This window comes from Pyxicephalus adspersus, chromosome 2 (genome assembly GCF_032062135.1).
Source record: "Pyxicephalus adspersus chromosome 2, UCB_Pads_2.0, whole genome shotgun sequence".
Lineage (NCBI taxonomy): Eukaryota > Metazoa > Chordata > Amphibia > Anura > Pyxicephalidae > Pyxicephalus > Pyxicephalus adspersus.
Window position 1 is genome coordinate 40,296,743 of NC_092859.1, and position 27,979 is coordinate 40,324,721.

The 27,979-nt window shown below is 40.4% G+C and overlaps 1 protein-coding gene across 1 annotated transcript in view; it reads left to right on the forward strand.

Moving 5' to 3' along the window:
* Positions 1–16,819: 16,819 nt before the first annotated feature.
* The window catches only part of NDST1 (N-deacetylase and N-sulfotransferase 1), a 59,880-nt gene continuing 48,720 nt past the window's right edge, over positions 16,820–27,979 (forward strand). Inside the window, exon 1 of the mRNA XM_072400529.1 lies at positions 16,820–16,959. The gene's annotated coding sequence lies outside the window, so the exon portion shown is untranslated. The remainder of the gene's footprint in view (positions 16,960–27,979) is intronic.

Below are 27,979 nucleotides of genomic sequence, written 5' to 3' on the forward strand. Positions count from 1 at the left end.
AATGTCTGATTAAAATGAAATTACATTTATTTTGCTAAGGCACAATGTATCACAATGTATAGAGAATACTATTCGACCTTTACTCATCCCTTTTTACATGTACTACTGCTGATCTTCAGCTACTTGTCTACATGCATTCCATTGGCATTGCTCAGGATATACTTCCTACTGGTGACGAGAGTGGATCTTGCCTGTGGCAGCAAGGTTAGCTCAGTGGTTAGCTCTCTTGCCTTTGCAGCTCCCGGATTTGACCAGGTTTGAGAGTTTGTATGTTCTCCCCGTGTAGCATGTGTTTCCTCTGGGTACTCTGTTTTCCTCCTACATCCCAAAAAAATGCAGTTAGGTTATTTTGCTTCCTCATAAATTTGGCCTTGGACTGTGGTAATGACATATGTTTATTGTAGGGACATTAGATTGTGAGCTCCTTTGATGGACAGCTAGTGACATGATTATGAATATTATAGAGCAGTGCATGGTATGTCAGTGCTATATAAATACAAGGTAATTTTTATTAATATTCATTGGCAAAGTTACTTATAACCTTCTTCATGAGTGCATGTGTCAGGGTGACAACACAGGAAGCAATTGTGAGGCAGGACCGGAGCGTTGTCATATACTGTTTACCAAGAAGTGTCTGAACAAAGACCATCCTATCAGGACTACCAAGTATTATTTAAATCAAAGCTGCAGATGTACAAATAATAAAAATTACTTTACAAATAACAATACAATGTTATAGTTATAAGATTTATGTTATTTTTTTATTGAGTTTACATATACATTAAGTGTACCATTTGTCACAGACTGTCTATGTTTATAGATGTTGGTTGTAATGAATAAAATATATTTTACAGTAAGCAGTGCCTTGTTTGCATTGCAAGAGGCTCAGAAATCCCCACAGAACACAATGGAATTTAGGGAAGATAAAAAAAGACAATAAGTTATTTTAGTTTCTCATGAATAGTGTCCCCAGCGTCTCACAGTTGGCTGGCCTGCACACCCAAACATGACTCTTAATTCGCTGCATGCCATAGTCTTTTCTTCTTGTCTTTTCTACTAAGGTCAACATATGGGGGAATTAGAACATGAGAAGGCAGTGGCTATTCATATTCAGCAAAAAAAAAAGAACATTTTCTAATAAAGGGATAAAATACAGGAGCACTGGGAGTCCCAAAAAACTGATATGTTAATGGAAATTTCCAAGTTGATTCCCGCTTGTAACTTTACTATCCGAGTACAATGTCCTTTTGTTCTTGGTCTTCCTAATATGAAAAAGCTTATGTGCAGTTATCTTTTAATTCCCCCTATTTTGATTTCTGCAGAATGCCGTTAACTGCAGCTGGACAGTTAAAGGAAGTGCAATAGACTGATGAACTTATGTCTCTGTCACTTTTCACTCCACTCCTATTGATATGTCCTATGTTAGCACAAAAGCTTTGCAATGCAACTTGCTGTCTCATGGCACTGCTTCTTCCTCTCCAGTTTTGAGCTCTGCTGTACAGGAGATTGCAGGAGGCTGAAACCAAGTTAATTTAGGGTACCTCCTGCTAGCAAATAAATATTTAATGATGCATGTCTTTCATATTTACTTAAATCTAATTTTAAACAAATATATTTTTGTAAGGAAGCTTCAAGACTTTCAAAAATGGGCCACATTACTGATAGCTTCATGAGGCATGGGGGACCCTGCTGCAGGGGCTAGGGTAAGTCTTGACCTGAAGGTTGGCACAATAGGAAGCTTGGGGTTGGTATCAGTAAGTGACTATGTTGCTCCATGAAAGATTTTGGTCTGTAGGCAGGATATGGTTCCCCATATGAATATGAGAGTAAAGACAAGGCTTACCCCAATGAAGTTAGGTAATGGTGGGGGGGGGGGTTAAAAATGGATTTAATCTGGTTAGAATCAGAATTAAAAATCTTTAATGAGTTGTATAGCCTACTGTCACATTGAATCAGAACTTGAATTGTTTAAGTTCAGATGCGAGGTCAGAAAAGCTTTGATCCAAGTTGGAATGGACTCTGTTCTGAACTATCTGACAACCACTACTAGGTACATCTTTAATTCTGAGTAAAAGTGTATTTAGGCACCTAAGAAACCCTAGGCAGGGAGTTTTGACTAGGACAGTGGGGAACTTTCAGACCCTATATACAGAGCCACATAAAGGCAGATCAATCAAAACTAGGACTGCGGGGCAAAGTTTTATTCTGTTTCTGTTTCTGGGACTTTGCTTCCATTGTGATCCCTGTTGTGCACCACTCATCCTCAAATGGAATACAAACCTCTGCCTGTTCTGTGCCTTCAATCTCTTGGCTGCTATATTTTTCTTTGTATTGTTCCTGATCATTGCAAAGGGTCATTGTTGCCATAGCTGTTTTTATGCTGCCACATGTTTGAGGTTGTAAAGTCGTTTTTTTGTAAATGCAAATGTTGTGTGCATTCATCTAGCGCTACTGTCTCAGTGGTATATTACCCTTCTCATTTCATTTTCATAATATGACACTTGCCAAGAAATTCAAGTTAGTTACAGTCAGCATTAACATAAAAAGCCACTGGGTTACCATCCATTGCAATATATTTTGCAAATCAGCAGATAAAAAAACAGGATTTGAATATTTCACTGGCGCTGCTATCAGCATTTTATACAGATGTCTTGTAAAAATGAAGATGAAGAAAATGAAGATTCTACAAAAAAAAAATGAGAGCCCTGCTGGTGTACTGCTAAACATTCCAGGAACAGGGTGCAGTTCATACATAGAAGGAAGCAGAATGTATTCATTGTCTGTATGAGATGTATAAAACTCAGAATGAAATATGAGAGTTTTGTTTGGGGGGGGGGGGGGGGGGGGGGGTGGAGTTGATGATATTTGGGAATTGAAAATAAATTAGAAATAGGAGTGTAATTGGAAACAAGAAGAAAAACATATCAGCAGCTGAAATGTAATGGCCACAGGCAAAATGTCCTTATTCTTTATCCACAATAAAATGTAATTTTATTACAGATTAAATGGGTGAAATCAATGTTTGCAGAAGGATATTGTATGTGGTATGAGTTTGTAATTATCCTTACTCTGGAATTCTGAGATTTTTTTATTTAAAGTGGAATGCACCTTTAAATAAATTATTACTTTTCACTTTAAACTAGCTGTTGTTTTGTGGGAAGGGATGAAAAGAGTGACTTGAGTGTTCAGAACAGTATAGTGAAAACTTCCAGTTGTTCTCATTGTGCTGCTTAGGCAAAGTTTTCTTGGAACAAAAAAACCTACTCTCTTTAAGGTACATTATTTTACTTATGTTGTTTTTATTTTTCATTTTTCTTATTTTACTGTGTTGGTATTTGTGTATTGTCACTTTAAATGTTTACATTTGTTTTTCTTTTTATACCATAGTTCTTGTAACCACAAAATATGCTTTAATTACTGTACCAGAGTTTATGCTTTTCTGAACACCTTTAACCATAAAAAAGAATACCACTAACATAGGAAACTGAAACTGCTAAGACAAAAAGACACTGTAGTCAGGAATGTGTAATGAACACAACAGCAGTGCAGGGGTCAGGAATATTTAAAGCTCTTAAGAGTATAGTGGTCATGAATATGTCATACACAGCCCAGAATACAGGGTGCAGCAGTCTGGAGTATGAAATGCAAAGTACATAGTTCATGAGTGTGTAATGTACAGAGTGCAGGGGTCAGGGGAAGATAACACACAGAGTGCAGGGGTCAGGGGAAGATAACACACAGAGTGCAGGTGTCAGGGGAGGCTAATACACAGAGTTCAAAGATTAGGCAATACAGTAAAGCTAGGTACACACGTGCAATAATTGTTGTTTGAAAAACGACTAACGATTATGCACGATTATTTTGAACGATCGTATTGTGCACAATCCTGTACATGCTGTAACGATACGATGGTTCAAAAATAATCCACCAATAATGTACACACGCTAGATACAATGATGCAGCAAGTGACGTGTACCATGGAAAGTGTACTGCAGAACCATCCACGATCACTGAAGGACCGTACACACACAGATCCGCTGGGACGGTCGTTCGTTTAAAGCGACAATCCTCGTTCATCGGCGTTGTTGTGCACTTTTTTTGTTAACGATTATTGGGCGAACGGTTGTTAGTCGTTCATTTCCAACGATAATTTTTGCACGTGTGTACGCAGCTTAATGCAATCACTATATCGCACTCCAAGCACATTTTCTAATTGTTTCAAATAAGTTAGTTCATGTCCACTTTTAAGCACCCTTTGCTAAAAGAAATTATGGTATTTTAAATGCAGCTGTAAAAACATAATTCATACTTATCTGGCACCTGTTTTAGAATCTTTGTTCCCCTGCTGTTCTCAACCACCCTAAGTATCCTCACATCCAGCATTTTAGGAATTGCCAGATGCTTGCATTCCCTTCAACATTCAGTGGTTTCTCCTGCCTGCCCCTTGATTACTAGAAGACATTGAAGTGACAAAGATGGATAAACTACAAAATGAGTGGGGGAAGCAAACAGCTCTGACACACCATTAGAATCTACCCATAGTGAAGACATGCACTGTGTTAGTGTACAACCTACCATGTGCCTTACCCTAAGAGCTAGGTTTGGGTAAGTGCTTACGCATGCACTGCCACATAGTAACCTACTGCATGCCTTCAATGTAGGTAGGTGCCTAAGTTTCTCAAAGATGATGTGTGACTTTTAGTTGACTTATGCAGTATAATGTCAAGTGGATCTAAAAATGAAAAATCAAAGCCCTAAAACAGCACAGTAATTATAGAAAAATACAAAATTGCAAGTCCCCATTTGAAAGCAGGAGTCTCTGGTAAAGGCATTTGTACAACCTAATCACTAAAGCTTCATCTAAAATGAAATTGCCTATATTACTAATCATTGCCTTTTTCAAGCAAACACAATCCTACATCAACAGCTCCAGCACAAATCATGAGAAGGAAAAACTCTCTGACAGCACATACTGTTAGGTTATTGTAATTCTCTTACTCTATATCTGCATCAATTGCATTCTTAAAGCAACCTTAAAGAATCAATGACATGTGCACAGTACATTCAGAGGATATCAAGGGACTCAAGCAGGACTATGGAAGAAGGTTCCCCCTTCCAGCACTGTCATGGCTGTGATGATCCTGGTATTCCTGCCAGTTTAGTCTCTTGGTGTTCTTCTAGGTTTGGCACCTTTGTACAGAATCCATCCTAGTCTGTACATTGGGGTGGGCATGTGCATCCCAGTGTACAGCAATAAAAAAGAATTGCTGACAGGCAGGCAAAAGTCAATTTGAGAGAAGAGACTTCATAGCCTTCTCTGTCATAAAAATCTAGCCTGTCAGCAATTTTTGCAAAATGGAGTTTAATTCCTCTTTAATTTAGCTCTTAGGATAACTTTGTTACTTTAGTTTAATTGATATGTCTACCATTCAATTACATTCCTAACAGTTTCCATTATTATTCCACATTACACATATTAATATTCAGAAATATGTTCTGCAACTGGGTAGACAGAGTTCCGTCTGCCTGGTTCACCTAAATGGAACCATACAGATTAGTTGACTGAACACTTATCAGATCTGCTTAGCATTAATTTTTTGAGATGCAGATTGGACATAAAATAGGCATTCAGAAATATCTTTCCCTTCCACCCAATCCATACGCAAGCAGCTGATCAGGCAGAGAAGATAAACCTAGTACACAATGGCCAATTTTTAGCTCTGATCCAATTTTTTGGTCCTTGATCATAAGTGAAGCGATCAGACAAGTTGATATATATTGTTCAAAAATACAGTATACATTTTTATACATTCCAATCACTTTCCAAATGAGCCAATCAGAATGACAGACTATTGTGCACATATGTGCCATGTTCTGTAACTTCTGAACCACTGACAACCAATTGGAAATTTGATCAAACTGGTTAGTTACACACAAAATTAGCTATTGTGTGCTAAGCCTAAACCTGAACATGAGACAATTATCATTAAATTAGATTAAAACAAAATGCATGCAAGGATTACTTTACTCAGTACTCATATAATCAGAAAGTCAGACTGAGATCATATATATATATATATATATATATATATTAGGAGTTATCCTAATGCTTCTGCTTTGTCCATGTTGCTGTTGTATGACCCTTCATTGCTGTGTGCACAGCCAAGGTAAACAGGAAAATCATTGTCTGTGGAATAATCTTTTTTATTTTATTTTCCACTAGGCAATCCAGTTCATTTCTGGTTGAATGCCATGGAAATTCAGTTGCAGCAATAAATGAATCAATACATGAACATGAGTGATGACTCCAAACACCTAACCTTCAATGTGGGTATTTTTCTAATGACATAGGATCCCCAACCAAGTGAACCATAACTGATTTATATGTGAGTTGTAAGAATAAGCACTGCAAATCATAAAAACTGATGTGTTTTCACCATTTTTTTATATTTTGTTGCATCTTTCTGCTTCTGTCCCAGGACTCCTTGGAACTTACTGTCTACTCTATGCACTCTGGTGATGGTTGCAATGCATTTTTCCAGGAAGTTTTGCTTATGGGGACAACAGTAGATCATGTCTGTGCAATGTATCTTCAACATGTAGTATCTGTCAAATACAAGGATCATTATGCAAAAACCACAGCTAGGAGACAAAACATTGCAACTTAAAAGAAGATAGGATCACTATGTGTCATTTTAATGACTGTAAAAAGAATGAAATGACTTTTAAATGACATACAAAAGATACAAAAGGTTACATGATATTCAAGTGATAAGGTTTAAGTCTATTCAAAGCTGAACTACAGGATTAAAAAAAACTTCCCTTGCAGTGGGGCTACCATGCACAACAATTGTGAAATGTTTGGGATTTCTGGAGTAGTGTTTCCCCTCCAGAGGATGCTAGGGGTTCCTTGAGCAATGAGCCGTTATTGCCGCTCAGGTCAGTTACCACTGACACCGATGATCTTTTAAGTTATCTGTAAGGGTGACATTCCTCCCACTGGCCAGCAATGTAAGAGGCATTCTTCCTATTGACTACCACGCTAATTTATTGTGAATTGTAGATATACTACATATAGCAGTGATTCCCTGAAGAACTGAAAGTTAATTCAAGGGCTGATGTTAAAAAGAAACATCGATCTAGAGCAGGGGTCAGCAACCTTTACTATCAAAAGAGCCATTTTGCCTCCTCTTCCACTAAAGAAAAATATTCTAGAGCCGCAAAACATAACACAGTTTATAAACTTTTAAAAGTTTTAATATTTTTTAAATTTTACCTGTTACAACAAGTGTGCATGTGTAGGCCTACTTTGAAATAAATTAAACACTGAACTATTCCCCTAGAAGCCTCCAGCTTCTAACGTATCATCCTGTTACATTAGCTGGAGGCTTCTAACGTAACAGGGTAGATTTTTTTGATGGGCAGAGTTCTTTATGTTCTGACGATGCCTTAGCGATGAAATTTTAAGGGGTGTTAGCCACAGGTGTCCCTCATTTGCAGCTTTAATTTTGTTCACCTGTACCCCCCAATCTTGAGTAATTGGGGTTCAGGTGCTAGAAGCCTCCGGCAATGTGTAACAGGGTAAATTATTTTGATGGGCAGAGTTCTTTATTTTCTGACGATGCCTTAGCGATTCAATTGTAGGTGGTGTTAGCCATAAGTGTCCCCCACTTGCACCTCTATTTTGGTCACCTATACCGCCTCCCCCCCGTTCCAGAGAAATTGGGGTTCAGATGCTAGATGCTTCCAGCAATGTGTAACGGTAGATTTTTTTTGATAGGCAGAGTTTTTATGAATTTTTAGGAGGTGTTAGCCACAGGTGTCCCGTACTTGCACCTCAAATTTTTGTTCACCTGTACCCCCGTTTCCAGATAAATTGGGGTTTAGGTGCTAGAAGCCTCCAACAATGTGTAACAGGGTAGGGGTTTTCTGATGGGTGGAGTTTTTAGGAGGTGTTAGCCACAGGTGTCCCCCACTTGCACCTCTAATTTTGTTCACCTGTACCCCCTTCCTGTTCCAGAGAAATTGGGGTTCAGGTGCCTCCAGCAATGTGTAACGGTAGATTTTTTTTGATGGGCAGAGTTCTTTATGTTCTGATGATAGCCTAACAATTAAATTTTAGGGGGTGTCAGTCACAGGTGTCCCTCACTTGCACCTACATTTTTGGTTTTGTACATCTCCCCATTTCAGAGGAATTGGGGTTCAAAGGAGGGGGATGTCATTGTACACACCCATTTGTACACACCCCATGGTAGATTTATTTCACTGGTAGATTTTTTTCATTAGAACACCGGATAGGGAATCCCCCTCCTCCGCAGTGTCTTGGGAGGAAGGGGATCCCCCATCAGAGATCTCCCCGCGGCAGCCGAAGGGAGCCACAACAAGGAGGCTGAAGAGCCGCAGGTTCCAGACCCCTGGTCTAGAGGGAACATAATAAGGAGATTTACGTACCCTTCACTTGCTAACCCCATGTTCAGTGCGCTCCTGTGTGTCCTCACCTACAATGCATTGTTATTAGTCCTGCATTTGTAGAGATGATGTCAGTGTTTGTGACTACTGCACAGAATGACTTACGTACACACCTCCAATGGTTCTCAGGGCAAATATCGGATGAGAATCAGGAGTGTGTACAGCGCCCGTCATCCATCGTCTGAATGACCGATGGAAGCAAAGGGGGAGAGAACACAGCAGGGTGCGGCTCTGTAGTTCTCCCACTTCCCTCTCCATAGAGAAGAACTGTGCTGTGTCTACAACACTCGTTCATGCATTGTGCAGTCGTTAGTCGTTGGAAAGGATTGTGAACGATCCTTTTCAACGACAAATATTGCACGTGTGTACACAGCCTTAGGTAACAGGCATTAATGGACCAGTCAGTAGTATAGAGGAGAAGGCTGCAGGAACAAAACAGTAAAGGAAGAAAAATTCCTATTTTCATCCCCCAAACCCTAAAAAAACAATTAAACTTTGCAGGAAAGGAACAGCCTATCAGTAAAGGAAAACATTTGTTTTTAGTTTTCTGGAGTTATGCTTTAATGATGACCTATGGGAAACAAGTATTATAATCAGTCAGTGACTTGCCTGAGTGATCCAGGAAACACGGTCCCTGTCAGAATCCTTGTTCTCTCAATTTACCTTTTTACAAAACGCTAGGTGATGTGTATAAATAAGAATAGATATTTCCAGAACAGTAATTTACCATTGTCCACAGATTGTATTTTAATTTAGAGAAATATTCTAATAATATCTAAAACTTTAAATTACTATTAGATTATTTGACTTCTTTATGAAAAGAAAAAATATGGTCAATGGTATATTTACATCATTTACCATTGTCCACATTTTTATTTTTTTATATAAAGAAGGCACATAATCTACATCAGATTTTGGTCTTCAATATCCTGAACACCCTATTGTGCCAGGAGGAATGATTTATTTTATACTGTGCGTATTTATTAGAAACATGATTGGAATAAATTTGGTCTTTACCTAGGGTGATCCTCAACATAATCTTGCTTATTGTGTGAAGTGAAATAAACAGGCTCAGAATCAATGCTAGTGATTGATATTCCTCAAACTACATTGAATAAACAAGAGCATCTAACACAATGTGGTGTTCTAACAGGTATGTATCTATTTTCCTGGTGGTGGTGGTGCTGGGGAAGGGGGGCACACTAGAGGAATCTATAGGGAACCACTTCCATAGTGCTGTATTTATCATTTGATAAACTAGCTATAAATCCCCCCATATACTATGGGCCTGATTTATTAGAGTTCTCCAAGACTGGAGAGGATAGACTATCATGGACGAACCTGGGTAAAAAACCTGGAATAGATTTCTTAAAAATGATTTGCTATTAGTTGGTAGATGTTTTCAATCCTGTGCCTGATCCATTGCAGGTTTGGTGGATCAAAATGTGAACAGTCAGTTGAATACATATTTTCAGGTCCACCATTTGCATGTCCCTTGCAGAGGTTACAACTAAAAAGAAATATGTAATCATAAATTAACAGGAAGACTAAAAAAACAGAAATCAATAGGGTGGATTTTAAGGTATCTTTATATTTAAATCTTGAATATCTATTTATTATCTTTATATTTTGATAGCATTAGGGTAAAAAATTGCAATCACAAATTTGTATTGCTGTTTGTGTACTAAAATCTCCCCTTCTTTGCAGGAATTGAAGGGAGCTCTCCCCAGTTTGAGGCAGACATAACATGATCCTACTTTATAAAAAAAATTAAACAAAAAGGTTTTAGCTATGTATTTATTTTAAAGCAGTCCCATTGCTTGATTTTATGTAAATTTACTGATGATTTCTGATTTTACTGAGGTTTTCATTAAATTCAGACTTGATATAATTTTACCAAATCATAGCCAGTCTGATCAACCTTTTCTTAGTGGTTCTTGAAGATAATGGATTCCATTATAATACAATTCTCCAGTGCAGGATCCTTACCCTTTATCTGAGACCTACAGAGGACAGACCACAGAACCTGGAAACATTTTATGTAGATTTAAAAATATTCTCTTTTTTTATATAACTTTACACAAAAGACGATGACCACATCATTCTTTGTTACTTTTAGTCATTTTTATTAAGATGAATATTTAATATGAAAAAAAATTAAAATACATGACAATTTTAAACACAAAAATGAACATTGCACAGTAGTTCTGAAAAAGAAAAAACGATACACGATGAACAGGATACATCTCAGCTACGTCAGGATTTATTTATAAAGTAGTGAATCTGACATTCCATGGTGGAGAATCTTCCAGGTCCATGTGTTTGAATGGCAAGCATGGTGATTCAGGGGAATGTTTCAGGGAATGTCAGATTTACTGCTTCATAAATAGACCCATCAAAGTTCCAAATAAAAAAGAAAGAAATTGGGGAGAGGGTTAGGATAACTGAAGAAATATTAATTCAATATATTGCCCAATTAAGCAGTTTAGATGACCCTTGTAATCTGAGGACAGATTTACTTGTCTGCAGTCTGTAATCAGAAATAATGATTAACTTTTATTAATAAAAGCTAGGCTTGCATATGTTACGATGTCACCTAATGAAGTGAGTTGGACAGCATTCTAGAATTATATTTACTACTTCCTATTTCTCAGTACAAAAGTATACCAATAAAAAATGTTGTTCTGTTCCTGATTGTGTCTCTACAACCTATACCCACATGGCGCGGTCTCTGGATACCAAGTGCATTATGGCTTCTTTTATATCATTAGAGATGGCAAAGGTGTCAGATGGACCATATTGAGAATCCAAGCTTCAATATAATAATTGTTCCAGCCTCTGTTGCATTCACCTCGCACCCTCTTTCCTGCATAAGTCATTCTATTGAGCCATCACTGGGATGGGTGGCCCTGTTGTCCAATTAACAGACCAGAAGGCTGGAGGGGTCTGCAGGGATCTCCCTCATCCCTCTCCATTGGTTAAACATGAACAATCAAGCCAAGTGTTCATGTTTATAGCAGTGTCAGGAGTGTGTGCAGAAGCCTGATCAAGCCTGCATGGCTGACCACCCTGCAGCGTCTAAGGGGTAGCCTAGCCTAATTTTGTCCAAGAATTTCCTAGGCTCAGGCATAATTAATAAAGTCTATCCGCATTTATTAATCAATGTCTGCCAATGTCATTCAGTCTGTGTCATCATTGCAATCTATGCGTGTCTGTCTTTACTGGCTGAAAAACCACTCTCTCCTCTTGCCTGTTAGTGTCCTTTTAATTAAAACCACAATTCCATTCTAACTTCACAATGACTTATTGCCTTGTAAAGCATTCAGTTAGGTTTGAGCACCACAGGCACCCCTCGCCTTGCAGGCTGATGAGGATCATAAACTGTTGTACCCGTTCATAGCCACAAAAACACTAATGAAGTATGTGTAAAACTGTCACTGCTCCCAGGTATATTTATAACTTCAGCCTTTGGCAAACAAAATGCATACAGAAAGTGGAGCAATATGGGAGAGAGAGAGAGAGAGAGAGAGAGAGAGATAGATAGATAGATAGATAGATAGATAGATAGATAGATAGATAGATAGGCTGACCACTATAGAGATTGTATAATGAAGACTTGGGCTGCATACACACGTGCAATAATTGACGTTGGAAGGATCTTTCACGATCCTTTCCAACGACTAGCACTGCGCGATGCATAATGGAGTGCTGTACATACAGCACCGTTCTGTTCTATGGAGAGGGAAGGGGGAGAACAATGAAGCGGCACCCGCTGCGCTCTCTCCCCCTTCACTTCCATTAGGATCGTTCGTCGTCCATCGTCCGTGGATACACCAAGACGGTCGTTCGGACAATGAACGACGAGCGCTGTACACACCCCAGATTCTCATCTGATATTGGCCCTGAGCCAATTATTGGACGAGAACCATCGCAATTGTGTGCGTAGCCTAACACCTCCTTTTTTTCATGGGGGAACCCCTGGAAATAAATTTTACATTTAAGGGTAATTACTATATCCACAGCTCACAGTATATTAGTTTATTTATCAGGTGCCTTCTAAATTGCTGGCCGGTGGGAAGAAGGCCACCCTTGCAGATACCCAAAAAGATCAATGGTGTCAATAGTAATTGACCTGAGAGATCCAATATGCTCATGGCTCAAGGAACCCCTAGCAACCTCTGGAGGACGTCTAGAGTTCCATGAACCCTGGCTGATAAACACTAGGGTAATAATCCCTCTCTATTTGTCCCCACAACTGCTGCTACTAGTAACAATCACCAAAAAAAAAAACAGAGGTTGGGGTAAATCTTCCAATGGGAAGATATATTCCGGATTACCCCTTACCATGAAATATTAATATAAATATGAATTAACAGGATTTATATAGCGCCAACATATTACGCAGCGCTGTACTTTAAATAGATTGTCTTTCACTTCCTGCGGTGTCCACCAAATGGGATGTAAAATATAAACTGATATAGCTTTCAATCCTTTTCCATTATAACAAAAGAACCACTTGTTTGTAGGTAACAGATAAATAGAAAAAATAAAAAATACAATAGATTGAGTTTATACAATATGCTGTAATGGATTTAAAGTCACTGTGTTTCTTTGAAATATTATTGTAGTAATTGTTCAGACCTCAAACACACTGATGTCAGAATAAGGACTTATAAACGCTGGTCTTTGTTCTTATCAGAATGGCATTTTTTCCTCATAAAAGTCTCTGGGAATGCACAAGCAGCTTGATGCAGCTTAGAAGGCGGCTGAATGCAGGTCAGAGGAAGGTCTCATGCAAGTCGGAGGAAACAGAGAAGTGACTCGAACAGATTTCAAATGCAACTTGAATGTAGGGGACAGAAAACTTCATTTGATGAAAGCAGTCCTGATGTAAGAACGACACAGTTTGCTTTATGTCCTATGGCACTGAAGAAACATTACATGTCAGAATTTTTTAGAACATGCTGTAACACATCCCACGGCTGCACATAGATGTTAATGAAAAGAAGGAAAGCAAGCAGTTCACTGGGTTTTAACAACGCATTGCAGTGTATGGTAATAAGCATTTACAATGCACAGTAGTGCATACACATTTATGTGTGATGTGAACAAGTCATAAAGGAATTTCAAAGATTAAAGTGGAATAAAAAAGCATTTTTATATTGCAGAGAGAGAGAGAGAGTCTCTTTAAGAGACAGTTGAGGTCCCTTCTGCAATAGAACATACTTAAGCTACGTACACACTTCCAATTATTATCGTTGGAAAACGAACGACGAACGATCCTGCACGATATCTACGAACAATCGTATAGCACCGATCCTGCACATAGAGGTAACGACACGATCGTTCGTAGATATTGTACACACAATAGATACGATCGTTTAAGCGATAGAGGAACTATGTGCACGACAGGAAAGTGAACGGACGTTCGTTCATCACGCATGCTCTGAACATGGACGATCAACGAACGACCGTACACACGAACGATGTTCAACGATCGTCGTCCAATCCGATCCGCCGGTCCGGTCGTTCGTTTCCAACGAGTTTCCTCGTTCGTCGGCGTCGTTGGTTACTTTTTTACGAACGATTTTTTGCCCAATCGATCGTTCGTCGTTCGATTGGAACGATACAAATTGGAAGTGTGTACGCACCTTAACCTACATCTTCTTTGTAAAATACAGGGAGCCGTGCATACACAATGTCTGCATCCCTCCTACATACTAGGAATGTAAGAATTTGTATCTTGCCTTGGTCAATCAAGATGGACAAAGATTTAGATCTCAGTAGACAACCAGGTGAAGATGGTGGCACCCATGCCAGAGCAAGAACAGGTAAGTTTATTTTACTAAATATGATCAGACAGGTAACTTTATTTTATTGCAGAATGGACATCGCCTGTCTTTTTCTGATGTTCTCCCATTCGCACTCAACAATTAGCATGCCCATTTTCCCTCCTATGGTTTAGGTGGCCGCCAGTGTTCTCATTATAGCCCTGCATTGTAGAAAATGATATCAGGCCTGTGACTGCTGCATGGAGACCCGAAGAGGAGAAATTTTGAAGGACAGATCCTTCGCATGAAAGGGTGAAGTTGGCAGGGCCAAAAGATGGTACATTTAACCCTTATGTAGTGGGATAGTCAGCATTCACCACGCTCTGTGGTTTGTTCCTCTGATCCATACGTCACTATGGTGTCTGGTGGTAACATAGTGGTCCGAAGATGGAACCACGACATGTGGTAAGGTCACAGGAATCTGACACTTCCTGAAGGGTCAAATACTGAACAGACTTGTGGACACTAAATGCTAAAATGGAATGAAGGTATGAAATGTAAGTATATGAGCTCTTGCATTACAGGAACCTTCTTTATAGATTTTTTGTAACCGGACAAGTGTTAGGTGCAGTAACTCACAGATTGGATTCGATTGGTTGATAAGGGCTGCTAAGTGAATTTGATTGGTTTATTTTTGTTGCTGAGTGGATTTGATTAGTTAATATGGGTTGCTGAATGGATTTAATTAGTTAATATGGGCTACTGAGTGGATTTGATTGGTTGATATGTGTTGCTGAATGGATTTCATTGGTTATTATGGGTTGCAGCACGGAAGTTTATCAGGAGAGAAACATGTAGGGTGCCATTGCTAACTTTTCCTGAATATGCCAGTAACTTTAAACAAGGATGCAGATAAGGATTGCTGACCTTCTCTGGCTTTCCTTATCTGTACCCGTTTCAGTTTCAGAAGTATGTGGGTCAGTTGTTATATTGGAGCAGCCTTACCTCTCAGTAATACCTGTATTTGCTATTATTCACTTGTTTTCTCTCCCTGGCCTAGCAGTGACATTAAGCTGCCAGGCCTCCATGAAGACTGACCATTCCCCTGAGCTCAGGGCTGATAACTGACTAAGAAAAGGTAAAACCAGTAAAACCATTTATTTTCTGGTATGCTGACAGCTAGCAAGTGGGCATTTGTTGCAGGCTTTGTATGTCTCTTATACATGTAATGCATTCTTCTTCCCTGCCTGCCTGCAAGTCTCTTGTCAGTATACACATTCAAGATGGCGGAAGACTTTTAACCTGGAATGAAGAGAAAGATTAGGGCGATGCAGACAGAAAACCCCTCAACCTCTTCTCTCCAATTCCTGTCATGTAATAACAAAATGAAATCTAAATGACCATTTTCCTGACATAAAGCCGTGGTCATGTGACACTCCGATCCTGAGTCGTCTGTCTTTCTTTATTTACAACAGGCCGGAACCTTCGTCATGTGTCCACATAGCTGTCTGTGTGATATGGTGGTCGCCTCCTATCGGCGGCCCAACTTCGGGGGTCCTCTTAGGATCCAGAAAAGAAGACATCAGCAGTGACGTCAATACAAGGGGAGACTGCGAGACACATAGGGGTCCCCGGCACCCGAACAACGGTGCTGTCATGGGCCCTGGCTGGCAGGTTTAGGTCAGTAAATCCTCCACATGGTAAGGAATGTATGAGGGAATTTATTTTTGAGATGGGATTGACTATAGAAGGCCTGACATTGTCTACCATTATGGCTGAGGCCTGGCCAGCAGAAAAGCCCATAGGAAGCCTGGGTGGACTTCATGGCACGGCCCCATTCATACCTGAGACGTTTTCATACGCTCACCATTGTTTTATTGGCAAAAGGTTGGCTGTTTTTTTACCTGGAGCAGTATTGAACCCAGCAATTTTCTTAAGCCAGGTGGGAGGAAATTGTAGGCCGGTGGCAGCCCTGGTATTGTGACCCAGCTCTTCAGTAACCACCCAAAAACAGCCCGGTGGTTACTGAAAAGTGCCAGGTGGTACCCCCAGCTAGAAGGGGCTGGGGAGAACACAGCGGCGGTGCTTGTCATACGGGTGTTGGATATGAACGCCTCATGAAAAGTGTGAATCCACCCTTCATCTATACCAAGACGCACATCAAACGCTCTATGAACATTACATACATGCGCTGTATATCCAGCACCAAAATATCCCTGGAAATGAAAGTCGTTCACAAGACACACATGGCAAAAGAACATTTTAATGCTCAGCTCCACCATTAGCATCACACCGACCCTGTAGATATTTTAGAAACTTGGCGAGGGAGGCGAAAGTCACAAAAATAAGGTCAAGCAGGTGACTGACGCTGAGAGAGGAGACAGGTAACCATACCCACCCCCCACAGATATCAATGGGAAGACGGCAGGTGGCAGGTAGGTTGCAGGTAGGTGGCAGCTCAGCTTTAACTGGTTCAGTGCTGGGTGGTCAGGCAGCCTTGCAGCACGGCACGGGTTAATGTGAATCAGCCTTTGTGAAGGGTTTGCTAACCTCCCCCCTCCTCCGAGTCTCTCCTCCTCCTCCCCCTCTCTCCCTCCCTCTACCCTTCCCAGCCTGAGAACAGCTCTCTGCCTGCACAGGGACCGGGCTGGGGAGGCAGAGGGAGCACGGACAGGCCGGGGATCGGGGGCCCACACCCCAACCACCATGAGTACAACAGGTAAGAGGGGGGGATAAGCCTGGGGATCGCCTTGGATCTCCATGCTGTGCCGATCTGGGTGTATCTGGAGACTGGGATTTTCCATACAGTGCCTGGATGGTCCTGGTGGATCCTGTGCCTGGGATCACACATACATACATACATACATACATGCACACATACATACATGTAAGCACCGATCAGATCGTGTGATGTAGCAGATCCCAGGCACAGGATTGCACACATGCACTGTTGTGGATCTCTGTACAGATGCATGTGCCTGTCTCTGGCTGTCTGACTCTGTAATTATGTGTGTCTACACATTTCACAGCAATCATAGCAATGTCAGCCTAGGATGAGTGGGCACACAGGGGGTCCACGTGTGTCAGCACCCCTGAGGAGGTGTCAGGGGCCATTTGGGTCACATCCAGGGCTATAAAGTTATGGCTGCAGGCTGCATAGATGATCTGTGATGGGGGAATGCCCTGGAGCATTTCTTAGGAGTTGGAGCAGACAAGGCAGCAGGCCTGGAGGTAGAAGGATCATTTATGGGGTGATCATGTGAGTATACTAACATGGTAACTGCCATGGCTGACTTGGATTTTAAAAGTCCAGGGTGCACAAACCTTGGATTCCTTACCTTGCAGGAATGGGAGAAAGCATGCAACTGGTTAAATATTCTGTGCAATGCTCATTTCAGGTCAGTGACAGTCCTGGATCATTTACACTGAACAACCAAGTCAACAATATATTTTGTCCTCACTTTAAGGGCCTGTTGCATTGCTTAATGCTACACATGATTGTTGCATTGGGGCTGCCTAATGCACAAAATGCACTAAATAAGTAGCTTATATTTTTATAAAGCAATGCTAAAATTTGTGGTAATGCTTCAGTGTATGTTGGGGTGCCCTGTAACTCCTGGCCATTGCCATGGTGTTTTTGGGTGCAATGGAGATCAAATTGCACATAAACGCATGTCATCACATGCATACAGATTGGCCATTGTTTAATAATGCGATTCTTCACATCCAGCATGGGCTGAAAAGTTTTCTATCTTTAAAGGCCAGTTGGTGACAGTGGCAGCTCACAGAATCCTGCGTCAGTGCATGTTACAAATGTTGGTATACGCGCACACAGAAAGGTGGGAATCTGGCCTAGAGGAACTCAAGACAGTACAGTCAGCTTCACACTGGGGAACTTGGAGCAAGAATGTTCTTTTGTTCTGTGCATTGTTTGCACAATAAAATGTGTTGGGGATGACAGGGTCATCTTTCTCTGATCAGTTATATGAAGGGAGTTGTTGTGCGGAGTTGGTCCACAATGATGGTTAGTTGTGGGTGGATGTTGCTGGACTGAATCGCACACTGGCTAGTAATCTCTTGAGAAGTACAGCTTTGAGATTTCCCTGCTGGAAACTCCTATTCAAACACTTCCCTGAAGCCTGCTCCTTCCATTAATTTCGGTGTACTTAGGTTTGGATGTAGAAAAGACATGGCAGGTGGGAGGACCTGGGACCTCAGGTGGTGACACCTCACTACTGGAGCTCCTGGGAAATAGAAGGCCGTAGGAGTTACCTAATACTAAAACATCCACTATGAGTGGACGGATACAAGTTCAGGTTTTCTTTTACAACACCTAAACGTATTTAAACCATTCATTTGTGTGACTGCTTTGTATGTTATATGCGTGGTAAGTAGCTTCCAGAAGATGACCAAGGATTTTATTAGGTTGGCAGCCAGCTGCTGGGCGATGAATGCTCAATTTACGAGCATATAATTATTGTTATTATTAATAATGAACAGTGTAGCACCAACATATTACGCAGTGCTGTACATTAAATAGGGCTTGCAGATGAGACAGAGAGTGACACAGGAGAAGGCGACGACCCTGCCCAGAAGAGCTTACAATCTAAGGGGAGGCAGCATACAATATTAACAAATATATATTAACGCTGAGGATTGCTCTGAGCTGGGCTTGGCTGAAATAGGCAAGCCCAACTGTGTGTATGATCATATAAAGAAGTTAGTACATCCCATCAAAATAGTTGATTTTTTTTTTTTGAACAGGCAAACATTAATTCTTAATTCATACAATTGATATGTATTCATTCTCCTAACCTATATGAATAAAAATGCAGACGAAAAAGTAAACTTTGCCTAAAGAGTCTTCAAGAACGCCAAAATGTCATCATAGGATCTATAAGTAACTTTAAGTTTATGTCAAAGTCCATGTACCTCCAATAAAAAAAGAGACTCCACCAATATAAAAGCATTTACTGTGCAACAAGAAGAGCACAACTATTTCTATTTAAGACATGGGTGAAGACTAATGGGCTTTTGTAACAATGAGTTGTAGGCTAATAAAGCTGTTTGGCCACAGTAAAGCTACGTACACACGTCAGATTTTTATCGCCCGATAATCGGCATCGGCCAATTATCGGGCGAAAATCTGCCGTGTGTACAGTCGGTGTCGTCCATCGTCCGGACGACCGACCTGCCGGATCCACGGACGATGGACGACAGCCGATCGTAATGAAAGTGAAGGGGAGAGCGCGCAGCAGGGTGCCGCTCCGTCGCTCTCCCCCTCCCCTCTCCATAGAGCATGAACGGTGCTGTATGTACAGCACCGTTCATGCATCGTGCACTCCCTTGTCGTTGGAAAGGATCGTGAAAGATCCTTTCCAACGACAAAAATTGGCAGTGTGTACGCAGCTTAACTGTAGGCATGTTTGGCACAGAATTCCAGCTGTAGAACATCATACCAACTGTGAATCATGGTTAAGGTGAAATGGATCTTTTGACATTATAATATTTGGAAGCAAACTAGCACATCCACCAAGAAATATAAAATTAAATACATGGAGGATTGTGGTCTGTTTAGGCCCTGATTTGAATCCCAATAAAATGTTGTAGATGAGTTGAAACTGGTAGGTAGGCAGAGTAATCCCCAAATCTCTTGCAACATAAGGAATTGAGTCTGGACGAGTGGTCCAAAACTTCACCAAATCAGTGACTGGTGGACATTTATGAAAAATGGTTACAATAGGTGTTTTCTGCTTATGATGCCAAAACCTGCCACTGAGACCACTTACCTTTTACACAGTACTCCGTTACATCCCTTGGTATTTGTGTTACCAAAATGACTAAAAAAGCGAAGGTCCCTATGGTAAGTATATCCCCAATCTGTAGGCACTGTTTTAATAATAAAAATTGAATGTTTGCCTCTTTACATATGTAGATATGTACATATGAAAGGAGGCAATTTATTTTGGGATTTCTTGCTTCTTATGGTTACAAACTTCAGCTGCAAGGAATCTTTCGTATCTGATACTTCTGGGTGTTTGGAGCTGTGAAGGGCCACAATGATGATGTGGAGAGGTGGTGGAGGAGGTCAGGGGACCCTTAGTTCAGAACCACACTAGGGGAACTCTAGGGACATAATATGGGGGTCTACATGGGGAAGAAACTGGTGATGTAGCAGCTGGGGGGGCAACATGGACATATATTCATAGGATGGGATGGATGCAAGGGAGTCTTTTAACATAAACATCCTATACCATAACTTTTATTCATGTATTTATAAGTCGGCAAGGTTACATTTATTTTCAGATGCCTTTTGTGTAATAATTCTTGGAATAAAATGGTTCAGGCAGGTCAGAAAAAGTCGTTCATTTGGAGTGCTTCTTTTCACAAGTGCTAATCATGTGACCAAGTGCCATTATTTGGTCATGGGGCCTCATTTGAAGAAGATCATCCTATTCCAGGCAGAGTTACTTACTGGAAAGTTTTACCTGATTGACATTTCCCCAAGCCCCTTTGCTACGATCATGTGATCCAATGCTGGCATTTGGCCACGTGACAACATGGTCAAAAACTGGAATTCAAAGATTGCTGGGGAAATTAAAACCTAACAATAAGTTTAATTTATTTTGTTGCTTTTGTTCTTTTAATTATGCAGCAGAAAGTGTTTTGCTATATCTGTAAAATAAGAATTAAAAAAAAAAGTACCTGAAATCTTGTAAAATAATACCTTACTGTTCTTTCTGCCTGTATGGGCTGTTATCCGTTACATTGTTCTTGGTTAGCTCCGAGGACTGGAGACACACAACTCTCTGGTATATACCTTAGGTGGGGGTTGTCTAGTTCCATCTGTTTTTTGTCCCTATAAGAAAGTTTATTTTATAGAATAAATGAAGGGATAATGTTAAAATAAGAGGATCACAGTACCAATCAGGTTGATTATAGGGAGCCTTCTTTATCCATTAGATTTTTAGCCTGATCGATCTTCTATGTGACAATGATGGCAGCTTGATAGAAGAATGTAAAAAGTCTGATATGAGTATTCTTTGCCATGTGTTATCCAGCTGAGGTTTTTAGCTGGTCCCAGTTGTGTGATAATTTGAGGTTCTTTTCTCTAAGTGATAACCTCCTCCCTGGAGAAACTAAAAAGAAAGTTGGAAGAAATATTTGCTTGACTGTCATCAAGTTTATGGCGTCTAATCAGTCATAGGAGTCATTGTCTGAAGAAAAGTCAGTGGTGGTATTTTTCTGTGTGTCTGGAAGTGTTTCATTTATGTGATTCTCTCAGAATAATGAAGGCTTTCTCTGGAAATGGGCACGCACTTACGGACAAAGGGAGAAAAACAGCAAAGTTTGGGGGTGGATTGAAGCAACAGCGGAAATAGTGAAGCTATAAATTGATTGTCTGTATGATAGCTGAAAATCTGCAGTCTTTCATTTTAGAACATTGATGGGTAGATTGCCATTTGTTGGCTAGAATAAGACAGTTTTAAAGACCAACCAGAGTGTCTACTGAAGTCTGGGGCTACCTGTAAACACCCCAATCTTTTTCCATGTCTAATAAAATTAGCAGGATTGAGCTATTGTTCTCTATCTTCTATCCACACCACTGCCTTAAACGCAGGGGCAATGCATACAAATTACATAGCCCGTGGTGCTGTTTGCTGTGACAGGTTCATAGCAGCAGTTTACCATAGTATGTGAGTGTGCCTGGGCTTTTTTTGCCTTCAGCTTTATAGCTATATACCTGCAGTGTGAGATCTTAGGCCAAGCAGGGGCAAAGTCCGGCCCGGGGGCCATCTGTGCCCGTGTTCAGCATTCAACTGGCCCGCAGCCTCTGTCAAAAAAATCAATATTATGCGGCCCGCCAGCACTGTTGACCACAGTAAAAAATACATGTGTACAAAACAGCTATTTTATATTTCATTGTAGCTGATTACCCACCTTGCATTTATTGGCCCGCTACTCGGCGGATATAATTGGCAGGACGGGAGTCCCCATGTGTGCACAGAGAATCCCCTACGTTATAGTGGGCGTGTGCTGTGCCACTCTGATTCTAAGGAGGTTCTCTGCACGGAGCCCGCACTGCCCGTGCACAGGGAATGCGTGAGAGCAGCAGTCTGGGTCTACATTGAGCTGTCAACTTTACATATTTAACATAGTTTTTAAGAGCTTACACTATTTAGAAATCTAACTTCATAAAACAAAAAAAACATTTTCCCACTAGTTTACAGCCAGACAGCCATATGACAATAAAATTGATTTCATTTGGGCTTTAAATGGAACCTGTCTGGTTAAATTTTTTGCAGTATCATTGCTTTTTTGTTTTTTGTTCCCCTCAGTACATGAGTGACTGTTAGAGTCCAAGAAAACTGAAATCATAAAAATATATAAAAGCTTCTCATTCGCATACTCCCTGGGTTTCCACTACTTCCCGTAATTACATTGAAAGCCCAATTCCTCCAACCAGGGGCACATTTATCAACTGTCATATAGGATTATCAGCACTAATTGGCAATGGCTAAAATTGCTTTTTTCATCACATTAAAGCCTCCCAAGAGAGTTCAACCTTCATTACCATGTAACATTGAAATATCATTGGATCTTTACCTGAAAATATTTTTAGTAAGTGTAAAATAAAACCTGTTTGATTTAAACGTTAAAATAAGTGGAATAGGCACTTGGATATGTTTAGACTTAAAAAAAAGTGGAATTAATTAAGCAATTCCTTTTGCTAGAGCCAACATATAACACCACATACGCAGGCATTTTTATCTAGAACAGGAATTTTCATGCTCATTTAGGTTAGAAGTAATGATAGCAATACCAGATGAATACTGGAGCAAAAAAAAAAAAGTACACATGGGATTTAGAACTCCAAGCAGAGGTTGATACACAAAATATAGCATAGCCCTGCCTAGCCTGTGAGGGATCTGATATTTCCTTACAGCAGTTTCACATACGGATATCCCCACCACCCTGTGATTATACAGTGAAAACAGTCCTTGATGTCCTCAGTCCTTTAGACATCGTTCCCAGACTGTCTACGCCCAGAGTGCCCAACAGGTGGATGCCGATCTACTGGTAGATCGCAAAGGCAACGCAAGTAGATCGCAAAGCCCTGCCTTTTAAAATAAACTCCACCGCGCACAGGAGTTAAGAAGTCCAAGTTTTTATTGTTGGTAGATCATTTTGACTCGGTCATTTTAAAAGTAGCTTGCAAGCCGATAAAGTGTGGGCACCCCTGATCTAGGCTATACCACCACCCTTGCGGGATGTTCCCGGTGTGGATACCTACATAAAGTAGTTCAAGGAAGGACAATTATGAACCAACAGTAGGATAGTGGTTGCCCAAGGCTCAATAATTTGCATAGAAGAATCACTATAGCATAAATTCCTGAAAAAACATAATGATGACTATGTGAGTTAGAGGTACATTCCAACTTTCTGTGCATGGGCTTGTAGCTGCATTCCAGTCACAGTGACCATGCTTGACCCTTATTCATTACAGAAATGTGATGCACTAAGGTCAGACCTGGACCGTGGAGCAGTAACAGAATGTGGTTTGGTATGATAAATCATGTTTTATTTTAGATAATGTGGAAAGCTAGGTGTGTGTGTGCATTGTTTTCCTGAGGAAAAGATGGTAGCAGGATTCATCATAGGAAGATAGCAGGCTGGCAGAGGCAATGTGACTTTAAGTATAGTGCCAGATACTAATGGATACACTGGGCCTGGTTTATTAAAGCTCTCCAAGGCTGGAGAGAATACACTTTCATCAGTGAAGCTGGGTGGTCCAGCAAACCTTGATATGGATTTCCTAAAGTCATTTGCTATTAGCAATTGTTTTTAATCCTGGACCAGATCCGTTCCAGGTCTGCTGGATCACCCAGCTTCACTGATGAAAGTGTATTCTCTCCAGGTCTTGTGGAGTTCTGGTCTTGATGAGCCAGAGCTGGTGGTAAATGTAGACCTCCAGAATATTAGGCAGGTGGTCTTATTTTTTTGGTAGATCAATGTAAATATCAACAGTTACTGCTAGGTATCCTTATGCCTAGTTCACAAAAGCAGATCTGCTGCTAATTTTGCTATCGACTGACCAGTCGGATCGATCTCAGTAATACCTTGATCCAAATCTCAAAAGGCGCACATGTGTACGATATTCTGCCCTTCTGATAGTAGGGTGGATTTAGGACGGACCACAGGGCAGATGATGAGATTCCATTGATTATTCCTGCATACATGACCTGTGTAATGTCAATATTCAACCAAATAAAACCCAAAAATCAGATGTTGAATTAATCTCATCATTTTGGGTATCAATAGTAATATTCATATACATTGGTCCTAAGACAGATTTTTAGGGTATGCCGAGTTCTGATTTTAGAACACATCCCGGTTTTGTTACAAGCTGATAGTGTTTCTCCTAGATGCCTTTGTAATGTGTTGTCTGTCAGGACTGCACAAATCCCAGTAGGCTGATAGCCAAGGTGTATAAAAAAAGTGCTTGACTTTTCTGAGCAGTCTAATGCTTGATGTCTCCGAGCAGCTCTTCGTGTTGTCAGCTGAAAAACATGTTCACTGGTCGCTAAAAGAAATCCTTTGGCTCTTAGATGGAATCAACGTCTTTCTGGCTAACTTTAGAAGTACTTATACTTGTTTTGTCTATCCTGCTGAAGAATGTCCTGTTTCTCTTTGCCTGTTCCCTCCTTCATGCTAGAAGTCTATATACATAAAGTGTAAGCAGAATCGTTCAATGTGTTGCTAAAGCTGACCCAGAAGCTCTGCAGCTGTGCTAAGATCAGAACATTCACTTATTCTACCTTTAATCATAGTTTACAGTACAACTAGATTCAGCATTTTTTTTACAGTGCATTGGTGTGGCATTGCATCCTGTCACTTGCTTCTGTCTTTCACCTTGAGAACTACAGAGGGTGGTTCTGGAAACACTTGGCCTGGATTTTAGTGGCTTCAGGGTCATTCAGGAAGTAATGCTTTAATCAATGCTAAAGATTTAGTGAGGAGGCTAGACAACTCAACAGGATGAATGCTAAGATGAACTGAAAAATCGAGACATTCTCTATGTTGGGTATGTTGGCAAGCAAGTTTTTACTATTTTGAAATGCAGCAGAGATACAGACAATAAATAGCTGATGCCAGCTCTACTTTTTTCTTACTCTTCAAAACACTTGTGATCAGGAGAAGAAGTAATATGAAATCTTCCCACAAGTAGCAGAGGCTGTAACTCTTCCTTAATCTGTCCAAAACTGATCACAACACCAGACCATTTTTTTTAATGTGATTGGCTTTGGGGTACTTTGACATTTTTTTTGTTTTAGACGAGATAGGCTAATGTTAAAGCTGCAGGGGGAAAATGACAAAATTACCCTTGTAGTAAGATTCCCCCTGTACTGCAAGGGGTTTACATTCCATTTTTATTTAGAGCACCATTTAAAAGCAGTTTTACCCCCAGGAATTGGCGTTCTCCTCTTCCCTGCATGTCCTCTCCTTCAATGCAGCACTGCTGGTCCATGATGTTTGATTGCCTGGGACCCATGGCAGCCAAAGAGAAGCAGCAGATTTTTCTGGTTGCACAAGAGGAAGAATCAATGGATAAGGTAACTACAACTGCTTTGTAATGTTCCCCTAGACAAAAAAAGAGCATTGTACCTTTGGGGTGCAGGGAAGCCCCACTTCAAGGGTAGTTTGTAAGTTTCCCACATTTCAATTAAAATTTAAATCATTTGTGCTTGTTGGAGTATTTTCTTCATGCTTCCATAATTCTAAAACTTAGGATCTTCCATATCTTTCTACTGTTTTCTATACTTCTAAATTATATTCTATGCGTCTTGGTAGTAGTGGTGAACAATAAGAATTGAGGGGTGACCAGAGTTAAAACTAGGTAAAGGGTCTTGTCCTTTTCTACTCAAGATGAGAACAAAAAGGTTTTCCCTTGATGGTGTACAACCTTTTTTTTTTCTCATCCTGACAAGGACAAGACCCTTTACAAAGTTTTAACTCTGGCCACCACCCCTCAGTTCTTATAAGGTAAATAGATATTTGAAAAATAACCAACTTGCAAGTCTAACTTCTATTTAGTTTCAGGAATTGCATGGGCTATAATGATGCTGTTGTGTTGGAAGAGATAGGGTCATAAGCCCCATTCCTTGCACCATCATCTTCATTTGATATTTATTTCTGGTATATGATTTTTAAACATTTAATAAGCATAAAAGTGTTAGCAGTGGAGAAAAGATTTCCCTCTAGCCAGCGTTACTGACTGAACAAAGTTAAACAAATCTTGCACGTCTTTCTCTCTTGCGCTGATTATGCAAGCCTGACATTTTGGATTGCTTGCTGTCACAAACGAAGCCAACACCTTTTCAGTCTGTTTTAAATAAACCTAATACAGACTTCTTTGTTCCGGGTCTCCGGTGTATTGTTCATCATTGTACAGTGCCGTCGAATATATTTGCTCTGTTTAAATAAAGGATGATAATTTGCGTCTCAGTCAAACGGCACAATGCGCAGTGACAGGCTCGCTCAGTACAGTCCTTCGGAGAATCGAGCAGTGTAGCAATGCACTCTATGAAGTCTAATGCTTTTGCATCCCAGAGGCAATTATGGCATTTAAATCCTTTTCTCTGCAAAGCATTACCGGTCCAGCAATGACGTGACTAACCATTTCTGCAAGCCCTGTGTGTGGATTGCAGAGGCCATTATAAAGAATAATGGACAAGCTGGTCTGTGTTTCCTTTGGGAGTGTGAGGTATCGATGTATTGTCAGCACAGATATCTCAGCCACCAGATGGAAGCGCAAGGTGAAGCGCTTAGGCAGAGCCATACCTTTACTGGCTGGAATGGAATACATTTTGCAGCAGTTATTTGCTGCCTGGGGCACCTGAATTTTAAGCATGGAATGTGCAGAAGCTGGTTCAGTCCAGCTGTAGAATGTCAGGTGTTTTTTTTCTCTTTTTTTGTGTCTTAAGGTGGTTGTTAAACAGATCTGTCATATTGAACAATTGATCAGCATTCGGACAAACCCTTTTAAAAGTAAACATGATCCCTTTAAAAAAACTTTCCTTCAGGTTGGGCAGGCAGGTCTCCATCCTCAGCACCAGTTCACAATAGGTAACCCGATCCAAAACTAGAAGCAGGCACGGAGGAGCAAGCTAGAAGAAAAAGTAGATCGAGTGAACTAATTTGCCATAAGAAGAGACTTTTAAAATATTTGATCAACCAATGTAAAACTCTGATCCTCTCCTTTAGCTGATTTAGGAATTCTCAGGGTTTGATACGTTGGGCATGCGTTGCTTCCAAGCTGCTCCTTCACACTGTTTCTGAAAAGCAAGGATCTGATTGTAGATCCTCGTTAAGAGCAGTCTAATTTGTATGATGTGGAGAAGCTGAGGACTCAACCACAAAAGCAGCAAACTGTAACTTAATTAGTGCACTGTCATGTGTGTATATTGTGCGGTTAAGGATACACTGGGATTAGAGATGACATTGGTTGTGTCTTACATAAGTCAGGTTACTGCCGTACTTCCCTATTGTTGTTCTTACTCACCTTCTTCTATTGACTGTCTTACTTTGTCAAAATCCAAAAAATGTAAAGCATTTCACACTTGTGAGCAGTATATAGATGTAGTGAACAAAAAATGTAAACACATTCTTTGGCAAATAGTGCAACATTCAAGGAATTCTTCTTTTTTATATATATACTGTGTATAGGAATGTTTGGG